Source organism: Hylobates moloch, unplaced genomic scaffold (genome assembly GCF_009828535.3).
Source record: "Hylobates moloch isolate HMO894 unplaced genomic scaffold, HMol_V3 SCAFFOLD_3, whole genome shotgun sequence".
NCBI lineage: Eukaryota > Metazoa > Chordata > Mammalia > Primates > Hylobatidae > Hylobates > Hylobates moloch.
Genome location: NW_026652278.1, coordinates 34,203,613 through 34,213,976, shown reverse-complemented (window position 1 = coordinate 34,213,976; position 10,364 = coordinate 34,203,613). Strand labels below are relative to the sequence as shown.

General features: G+C 40.9%; 1 non-coding gene across 1 annotated transcript; it reads left to right on the top strand.

Moving 5' to 3' along the window:
* Window positions 1-10,204: 10,204 nt before the first annotated feature.
* Window positions 10,205-10,268, top strand: LOC116466179 (U7 small nuclear RNA). Its single transcript, XR_004247422.1, has one exon. It is a non-coding gene; the product is annotated as a U7 small nuclear RNA (small nuclear RNA).
* Window positions 10,269-10,364: the final 96 nt, after the last annotated feature.

Sequence of the window (10,364 nt, the reverse complement as noted above, 5' to 3'; positions counted from 1 at the left end):
GCAGTTATTTCCCACCTCTGACACTAGGCAACTACTGATACATTTCCCTTTTCTAGAATGTTTAGAATTTTGTGTAATTGGAATTTCCCTTTCCAAAAATTTAATGTAAATGGAATCATGTAGCATGTATTCTTCTGTAAAAATGACCCATTTAAGACCAGGTGCGGTGGCTCACTCCTGTAATCCCAGCACTATGGGAGGCCGAGGTGGGTGGATCACCTGAGGTCAGGAGTTCAAGATGAGTCTAGCCAACATGGTGAAACCCTGTTTCTACTAAAAATACAAAAATTAGCTGGGTATTGTGGTGCACACCTGTAGTCCCAGCTACTCAGGAGGCTGAAGCAGGAGAATCGCTTGAACCCGGAAGGTGGAGGTTGCAGTGAGCCAAGATCGTGGCACTGCACTCCAGCCTAGGTGGCTGGGTGAGACTCTGTCTCAAAGAAAAAAAAATAATAAACCCACTCTTAAACAAGGATTTAAGGATTTAACCCCTTTGTAGAAATATAATAACTACAGAAGGTAGTAAAGCCTTTAAATATAACTTAAAGGGAAAAAAGGAACATAATATAAAGGAGGGAAGTTGCTCTACCAATAAGGGACAAAATGCTCAATTCTTGAAGATAGAAGAATCAATAGATAATCAAGCTCAGGAGACCTCAGTAAGGTCAACTTCAGTAGCAGGATGGTTTAGGATGGATCATTGTGGAAAATGAAAGCAGATAAAAACCATTCAGAAAAATGTGAAGGTAAGAAGGAAGGAAGAAGTAGAAAAAGCCAGGCAATCAGCATCAAACCTTTTTTTCAGCCCTGTTTTGTCACTTACAAGCTGTATGACTTTAGGCAATTCGTGTGCCCCATATGATCCTGATTTCCTTGTCTATATGCTAAAGGCATTGGACTGCATACATGATTTCTGCATAGCTGCATTATTAGATATAAGTTTCACAAGGACAGGAACTTTGTGCTTTACTGCTGTGATCCCAGCATCCAGCAAAATGCTAGCGTTCAATATTTGTTGAATGAATGAATGAATCTAAGCTTTCTCTTCTAGCTCTACATCCAATCACTTTTGGCAGAATCATCTGACATGTTGTTGGTATCTCAGGCCTTGCCAGCCACCAATGAGTCTTGACCCAAACTACCCTCTTAGCCACATGACCCACGTACATGTGAAGACTAAAGGTGAATCTTGCCCACCCATTAAAAGCCATTGAGATAAACACTTCCCAATGTACTCAGAAAGAGAAACAACCTTCAGCCTCCCAGGAAAGCCAAGGGTGGAGAACAAAGTGGCAAATGATCTGAACCTATAATTTGTGGCAAGAAAATTTATGACATATGGGTCTTCTAATGGGGTACACTTAGTGGACAAATGAGACTGAAAAGTCAGGTGTGTGACCTTCTAGTGTTACTAAGATGTTTGTAAGCATCGTTTTCCTTGGCCTAACACATTTCACTCTGAAAGTTTGGCAGCCTCTATCACATGCCAAAAGACCTTACCCCAAAGGTTGCAAACTCAAATGCCTTCAGGGGCTGGATAAGTAATGAATAAATAGGAATATGCTGATATAGAATGTGAGAAGTGTAGTGAGCTTGAAAGTATATGCTTAAACTTAAAAATATGAGTCAATTTTTAAAATGCTTTGCTGGTGAAAAGATTGCTTTTAGAATTAGGCCCCTGGGTTGCCAGTTTTCTATTACATCATGATTGTATTCATGATGGTGGGAGTCTCTCCAGTGGCAGCTCTTACAAAAGCCCTGAGCACACAGTAGGAATTTAATGAATACTTCTTGAGTTAACAGATTGTGTTTATGGATTGGGGTTTTATTGGAATGAAAAGTCTAAAGAAGTGAGTTCCTTTTATCATCTCTTCTCTCCACCTTGCTTCCCAGTAAAGTGCCTGCTCCAATTTCTAGTTGTTCCACACTTTCAGCTTGCCCACCTTGAAGCAAATTTGACCTTCTAATTTTCATTTGTCAAGTCAAGCCTGCTTTTATGTCTCTGTCTCTGTCTCTCTCTCTCCCTCTCTTTCTTCTTCTCCTCCTCCTCCTTCTTCTTCTCCTTCTTCTTTCTTCTTTCTTCTCTCTTCTCTCTTCTTTCTTCTTTCTTCATCTTCCCATGTCCTCTTCCTCCCAGGACAGAAGTTGGTTCACTTTATTCTGCAAACTTCCACCCACTTTTTGACCCTGGCATGCTGCATACCAGCTTTCTCTTTATTAACTCTCCAAGTTTGTGCTCCTCTTTCTATTACAAAAATTTCTCAGGGCCAGATGTGGTTGTTCACATCTGTAATCATGCCAGTTTGGGAGGCCAAGGTGGGAGGATCACTTGAGCCCAGGAGTTCGAGACATAGTGAGACCCTGTCTCTCCAAAAAGACAAAAAGATTAGCCAGTTGTGGTGGCAGGTGCCTGCAGTCCCAGCTACATCCAGGCTGAGGTGCAAGGATCACTTGAGCTCAGGAGGTTGAAGCTGCAGTGAGCAGTGATTGCACCACTGCACTCCAGCCTGGATGACAGAGCAAGACCCTATCTCAAAAAAATTATCAGTAAACCTATTCACACCACTGTATTAATGACAATATGTTACTCCTCCAAGAATGCTTAGTTTCAAAGGGGATATAAGGGCACTACTGAACGCAAAGGAACACATCCAGGCAGTGAAAAAAAAAACCCTAATATTTGGCCCACTCACCTCCTAGGTGACCCTCAGATCACAGTACCACTTTCATTGTGTCAATGGCTTAAAGACAACCGAGAGCCAGGTACATTTTCTTCTGCTATAAAGTAAGAAGAACAAAGCTGGACTGGCAGAAAGTTTAGTAATTATGTGCTTTGGTTTACATTCCAATTTTGCCTCTTGCTAGAAGATCTTGGGCAGGTTACTTAACCTGTCCATGCTTTAGTTTCCCTACCTCTAAGATGGAGATAATGATACATACCTTGTGGGTTGCTGTGAGGGTTAGGAGAGTTAATATATCTAAAGCCCAAGAAGAGAAGTTGGCACATAATTAGAATCATATGAGTGTTAGCTGTTATTGCTTGCAGATTAGGGCCAGTGGCTACTTACAAGGTTGGAGAGTTAAAAGGGCCTGCATTAAGACATTTAGCATGGTACTTCGCACACAGTAAATGTTCAATAAATTCCTATAGTTACTTAAGGGTATGGTAGGCTAAATAATGGCCCCTGTATTCGTCAAGGTTATCCAGAGAAACAGAACCAATAGAGGAGATAGAAAGATAGCTATAGCTATAGCTATAGCTATAGCTATAGATATAGATATAGCTATAGCTATAGATATAGATATAGATATAGATATAGATATAGATATAGATATAGATATAGATATATCTCCTATATAATAGGATATGGCTGTAAACATAGTTGTCCTTATTTTAACAGCTTTCACCCTGAAAATGTGGCTGCCTCTATCACATCCCAAAAGACCTTGCCCCAGAGGTTGCAAACTCAAATGCCTTCAGGGGCTGAATATGTAATGAATAAATTGGAAATATGCCAATATAGAGTGTGAGAAGTGTGGTGAGCTTGAAAGTACATGCTTAAACTAAAAAACAAATCAGATTCAATTTTTAAGATGCTTTTTTGGAAAAGCTATACATATATATGTATAGCTCATATATATATGTATAGCTCATATATATATATATATGAATGAGAGGAGAGAGACAGAGGAGATTTATTGCAGGAACTGGCCCATTCAGCTATGGAGGCTAAGTCCCATAATCTGCCATCTGGCCTGAGAATTGAGTGGCTGATGGAGTAAGTGCTGGTCTGAACCCTAAAGCCTGAGAACCAAGAGCATTGTTATCTGATGTCTGAGGGCAGGAGAAGATGGATATTTCAGTTTAAGCAGAAAGAGAGCAAATTTGCCCTTTCCTCCACCTTTTTCTTCTACTCAGGCGCTCAACAGGTTGCAGATGCACCCCCACATGGGTGAGGATGAGTCTGCCTTCCTCAGTCTACCGATTCCAGAAACACCCTCACAGACACATCCAGAAATAATGTTTTCCCAGCTATTTGGGCATCCCTTAGCCCAGTCAAGTTGACACATAACATAAAACATCACAGACCCCCAAAAAATCCAGTTTCTCACCCTATGGAAACTGTGAATGTTTCCTTGCATGGGCAAAGGGGTCTTTGCAGGATCTTGAAAAGAGGAAATTATTCTGGATCATCCAGGTAGGCCCTAAATTAATCCCGTGTCCTATAAGAGGGAGGCAGAGGATGATTAGTTTACAGAAGAGACACATGACAGAAGCCGAAAGAGGCAGGCTCAGAGGTAGAAAATGCTATGCCACTGGCTTTGAAGATGGAGGAAGGGGCTGCAAGCCAAGAAATAACAGCAGCCACCAAAGGCTGAAAGAGGCAAGAAATGGATTCTCCCCTGGAGCCTCCAGAAGGAACCAGCCCTACTGGCACCTGGATTTTAACCTCATAAGACTCAATTTGGACTTTGCATTTCCAGAACTGTAAGAGGATGAATTTCTGTTGTATAAAGCTATTAAGTTTGTGGCTATTTGTTACAGCAGCCACAGGAGACTAACACAGAGTGCTCATTTTATCCAGAGGCTCCTTTATAGCACAGTAGGATCTTCAAGGAAATCAGGGGAGCAAGAATGCTTTAGGGATAAACAGCTGTTAAGACTCTTTGGAGAAAACACATTTTGGTACCTCTCTTAACCACCGGGAGAATCCAGTTAAACTTTCTTTTGCCCTGGGTTTGGAGGGAAAGGAAGGAGCTGATGACCCCAATCTATTTGCAGCAATGCAAGAGTCAACAGCCAAAATGGTAATTTTTTGCAGTTTTTTTAAACAATAGAGTTTGTTATTTCTTTTCCAAATGCATCAGCAGGACCAGTGGAGAAGGTCTGGAAAGCAACAGCTAAGATTAGCTTCCAAGCTCCCACTGAGACCTTGAGTGGCTGTCAGCTCTGCAGGGAACAGCAGCAAACCCTCACGCAAATGGCCTATAAAAAAGGCCTTGTCAGAGGCACCTTGACCTGCCAGGGCTTCTCTGGTACTCTGATTCCCAGCGGCCCTCCCAGGGTTATGCTCCCTTGCATGATGTATTTCCCCTGCCTTTTTTAGAGCTGCATTATGCTTGCTCCAGGAAACAGCCTCTTCCTTCTCATAAACACAGCCTTGAGTTTCTGACCAAGCACCCTGCCACTCTGTGGCTCCTCATCCATCCATCACACCTTGCTGTCACTCTGGCCCCGATTGTGAAGAACTGGTCCAACTCCAGAAGTGAAGTCAGGGTGGGGAGAAGGAAGGGGCAAGCCGTGGGAGCAGCCGAGGTCAAACACACCCCAATTCCAGCCCACTGATGAATTCCTTGGAAGCTGGCTGGACTGCACAGTGAGCAAGCCTTTCCGATGACCCAGCAAGTATGTTGGAAAGGTCTTGATAAGGTCACCACCAGAGCTAGGCTTGGCATTTCCACTCCCTCAGCTGCATGTGCAGAGCTCAGGGATAGGCTGGATCAGAGATGCCAGGGAGAGACTGAATCCTGAAAAGAGTGTGTACCCGTGTAAGAGAAGGGAGACCTAGTGAAAAACCCTGGTTCCTTATAAGCGGTATTATAGATATAGCTAAGGATGAGATTTGAAGGGTCAACATGACCCACTCACAACATATATGCTCCATTGGCTCTGGTAGTGCACCTGGAGTTTCCATTAATGGTTTAAAAAGAGCTAACATGTATTGAATGCTGACCATAAAAGTGCCAGGCACTTTTCTCAGTGTCTCATTCAATCCTCTCCCTCATCCTGTCAGGTAGGTATCATTACTGCCTCATTTTACAGATGAGAAAATTGAGGTATGCTGTATAAGTTATGAATGGTCACAAAGCCAGTAAGTGGTAGAACTGAGATTCAAACCCAATGCAGCAACTCAGTGTCCACACTGTTTACCATCATGCTATCCTGCTTCTCAGGAGCAGCCAAAACATTAAAGACAGGATAATTGATGCAGATATTATCTAGGAGTGTGAATACCAAAAAGTTATTTCCTCTGCTGCTCCCAGCACTTGCCCCTTCCTTCTCTCCCCCATGGGGAGAGAACTTGTCCAACTCTCCTCTCTGGAGTTGGATAAGTTCTCCATAATCACAGCGAGAAGCATGGAGGAAGCCCTCCAGAATGCTAGAAATGTTCTATATCAGGGTCTGCATGTTGGTTATACAGCATATATTGTGTAAAAATTCATCAAGCTGTGCACTTAAGATTTGTGTACTTTCCTGTATGTGCACAGTATATCTTAATTAAACATACAAACACACAATCTCCCTCATTCTCCCTTCTGCTCTCCATTCCCTTCTCATTATTGCCAGGGCCTTCCTTATGAAATTTTGAATCATGCAGCTATTTAGGTAATTATGTGGTAGAGGGCAAAGAGTATTTTAACTTTGTCAATGTTTTTATTTAGGAAGAAGGAAGTTTGAAGGAACTACAACAGATTTGGTGCAATATGTACTTGCAAGAGAATGGAAGCTGGGGCTTGGAGCAGCAGAGAGAGAGGAGTGTATGTCCCACTGCCTTGCCATGGTCAGGGGATGATCACCCCTGCAAAGGCACATAAGGTGATGGAGTGATATAATATTTTATCCATACTGCACCCCTTTCATAATCCTTCAACCTGACTTTCCCCAAAAACACTCAGTGCAAAACATGCTCTCAGCTCTTATCACATCTAATGGCCTTTTCTCTCAGTTGTCATCCGCCTTGATGTCCTGTAACCTTTGGTCTTTTTGTTTTTTGTTTTTTGGGTTTTTTTGAGGCAGAGTTTTGCTCTTGTTGCCCAGGCTAGAGGGCAATGGTGTGACCTCAGCTCACCACAACCTCTGCCTCCCAGGTTCAAGTGATTCTCCGGCCTCAGCCTCCTGAGTAGCTGGGATTACAGGTGTGCACCACCACGCCTGGCTAATTTTTGTATTTTTAGTAGAGACAGGGTTTCACTGTGTTGGTCAGGCTGGTCTGGAACTCCTGACCTCGTGATCCGCCTGCCTCAGCCCAGCCACCTTTGGTCTTTTGACCAAGCCCTGCCTTCTTTGGTGGGACTCTTCATCTGACTTTGGTGGTACTACACTATCCTCTCATTCTCTCTCTCCAGTGCTTCTCTGTCTCCTTCATTTGTCACTTCCTTCTTCTGATGACCCTAAACATGACTCTACATTAAGATTTCATCCTTGCCAGGTACGGTGGCTCACGCCTGTAATCCCAGCACTTTGGGAGGCCCAGGCAGGTGGATCACCTGAGGTCAGGAGTTCGAGACCAGCCTGACCAACATGGTGAAACTCCATCTCTACTAAAAATACAAAAAAATTAGCTGCGTGTGGTGGTGGGCACCTGTAATCCCAGCTACTTGGGAGGCTGAGGCATGAGAATTGCTTGAACCTGGGAGGCAGAGGTTACAGTGAGCTGAGATCACGCCATTGCACTCCAGCCTGGGTGACCCAGTGAGACTCCTTCTCAAAAAGAAAAGAAAAGAAAGAAAAGAAAACAAAAGAAAAGAAAAGAAAAGAAAAGAAAAGAAAAAAGACTTCATCCTTGGCCTCTCCACATCTTACTCTCAATTCTGTCTCTGTTCATCTCCTGCCATGGCCTCTACCTACCATCACCTCTATCTCAATGAGTCCTAACTCTACAGTTAGGACTCATTGTAGATAATATATTATATTATCTATTATCCTATTATTATAGATATTTTTTCTGAACTCTAATCCTGCATCTTCAAGTGACTACTCAACACCTCTATCTAGAGATTTTTCCAAAAGCAGCATGTGAAATGGATGGGTACTATCCTTCCCCATAATCAGCTCCAAGCCTGAATTCTTCCTTTCATCCCAGATCAAACCTTGGCATCTTCCCCGATGCTTCTTCCTCTTTTCCAATATCCAGTAAATCCCTATATCCCATAGCTCTTTCTTTGCAAAATCTCCCCAACCAGTTCTTTCTCCAAGGCAGATCCTCATCAGCTCATCTCAAACTCCTGGTAGGGTAGGCAGGGAGACTGGAGTCTTTGAAAAGGTAGTTCCTTACCCAAATACCTTCCTCCAAAGCCCAAAATTCCACATCACCAAATCGTCATATTGTGTAAAGTACCACCATTTCCTGCAGTCTTCTTTTAAGATGCAAAATTCTTAGGAGGAAGGACGTGGTTTTAAAGTAAGAAGACAAGTTTGAATCCCAACTCTGTTCTTTAGTGTGTGGCCTTTCAGCAAGTCCTGAGCTTCATGGAACCTTTGTTTTCTGGTATTAAAAACAAGGATATTAATTCTTCCCTAGCTACCTCACAGCTAATGTCGCTTTGAAGAGAAATTTTAAAAGACCTACGAGCTCTTCAGTATGTATTATTTGGTTATGTTCCCAGCAACTTTGTGTAAATGGTTTTGCTGCTTCTCTAAGAGAAAGGACAAGGGTGCTTGGTATTGAAGGATAAGGAGTCTGCCTGGTTCCGCCGGTTTGCCTCAGAGCAGCCCTGTAACTCTATCACATAATTACATGTATGTATAATACATATCTCTAATTATATGTATATGTACATACAAAATACATATATCATATAATATGTATATTATATATGTAATGTCATCTTAGAATGACATCTAAGATTATCTTTAAAAATAAACAAATTACACCTATTAGACATATGCATAATTATATATTATATAACATAATCACACATATATGTATATAACCACTTGTAATGGTACCAGATTATGAAGAGAACTGAGGAATAGTGGTCTACTAAAATCTAGAAATATCTGTAAATATATTTAGGTAAAATGTTGTGGTAGTTGGAAAGTATGTTAAAAAACTCAGCAAAGAAAAAGAAATAGATGAAATGAAATGGAAAAATGTTAATCATTTTTAAATCTAGGTAGTGGATATGTGGATGCTCATTATGATGTTGTATCTACTTTTACATGTTTCAAAATTTGTATAATAAAAATTTGAATACCTTAAAGACAGAGGTAATTAATAATATTAAAATATTCATCATATGCTATTAACTTTTAAAATAAGCTATGAAACAATAAATAGAGTATGTTACCATACTTGTACCAAAAAACAAAAGGAAGAACAGGAATATAAATTGTAGCACTGGCAGTAAACACCCATCAAGTTATCACTTTGTTATTATTGCTGGGTGGGATTGTGATTTTTAAAAATCATCTCATTTTGCTTTTCCTATTTTGTAATTTTTATCTGATAATTATTTGCCTTTTGTTTAAATTGCGGAAAATGCTATCTAAAATTCAATAAATAACACCTATTAGATGAATATTTCAGAGACTGAGGATAACCTGTCTTGGTGAAACTGAAAAAAACAGGCACTTCCATTCCTATTTGATGAGAATGTAAACTATTATAATCTTCTTAGTGAGTAAATTGGCAATAACTATTAAAATTCTAAATGTTTGCTGGGCACAGTGGCTCACGCCTGTTAATCCCAACACTTTGGGAGGATGAGGCAGGTGGATCATGAGGTCAGGAGTTTGAGACCAGCCTGGCCAACATAGTGAAACCCCGTCTCTACTAAAAATACAAAAAATTAGCTGGGCGTGGTGGTGGGCACCTGTAATCCCAGCTACTCGGGAGGCTGAGGCAGGAGAGTCACTTGAACCAGGGAGGCAGAGGTTGCAGTGAGCCGAGATCATGCCACTGCACTCCAGCCTGGGCAATAGGGCGAGACTCTGTCTCAAAAAAAATTCTAAATATTTACGTCCTATTTTTCAGAAATAAATGAAAGAAGAAAGAAAGAAAATAAAATCCCAAAAAGAAAAAGTGGAGACAAAATAACCCAGGGGGTCATCAATAATGGACTGGCTAAATCCATCATGGTTCATCCATACAATGGACTATTATGCAGAAGTATGTGAGGCAACAGTAAGCGGTATTTGGTGGGGAGGTAGGTGCAGAAACCTTGTATAAAATGCTACCATTTGTGCAAAAGGTAAAAAGGAAGAAAAAAGGAATATGTGCTTATTTACTTGTACGTGGATAAAATGTTTCTGAAAGATACATTTTAAAAACTGATAACATTGGTTGACTCTAGAGAAGGAAACTAAGGGCTGGGTATGTGGGAAAATAGGATACTTACACATTTTGAAATTAGAAAAACATGAATTTAATGCCCATTCATATAAATAAACATAATTACAATTAAATACAAAATATAAAAATAGGGTTACAGCTCTTTTAGAATTTGTCTAGCAGATTTTTCAGTAAAAAAAAAAAAAAATACAAAATATGGTAAAACAAAAAAGGGAGGGTATGGCATCAAGTCAGTATATTTCCAAACGAGTGCAATTACAAGAGAAAGAACAACCAGAATGACATCTA